We start from the raw sequence: 606 nt of genomic DNA, 5'->3' as shown, positions 1-606 counted from the left end.
TATGGCTGTGCTGGCAGCTCTGGAGCAATCCCAGATCAGGCACCCTGCGAGGCAGGAATGTTGCTGGGCGCTGGAGCTGGGCAGCCTGGACAAAGCATCTGCCTTCCCCCGTGATATTAATGAGGTGCAGGCACTGGAATCCCTATGCTGTATGGCTGGGAAGAGACAAAGAGCTTGGAAAAACAACTGCCAGCCCAGAGCAAGGCAGGTTTATTTGGATTTAGAGGCTGGGTTTTGTTTTGGTCACTCTGCTGCTGCTGCCTGGCTGACCTTGTGGGGTCAGGAGCAGGGCCAGCTCAGCTGCCCAGTGCCTCTGCTCCAGCCTGGTGAGGAGGGTGCACCAGAGCCTGAGCAATCACAGAATCCCAGGATCATCCAGGTTGGAAAAGTCCTCCAAGACCATCAAGTCCAACCTGTGCCTGGTCCCCACCTTGTCACCAGCCCAGAGCACTGAGTGACACATGGAACACATTCCTTGGACACCTCAGGGATGGGGACTCCAAACCTTCCTGGGCAGCCCCTTCCAGTCCCTGACCACCCTTTCCATGAGGAAATTCCTCCTGGTGTCCAGCCTGACCCTCCCCTGGCAGAGTTTGATGCAGTTTC

Source organism: Taeniopygia guttata, chromosome 15 (assembly GCF_048771995.1).
Source record: "Taeniopygia guttata chromosome 15, bTaeGut7.mat, whole genome shotgun sequence".
Lineage (NCBI taxonomy): Eukaryota > Metazoa > Chordata > Aves > Passeriformes > Estrildidae > Taeniopygia > Taeniopygia guttata.
The sequence above is the reverse complement of the archived record's forward strand: the minus strand, read 5'-3'. Positions refer to the sequence as shown.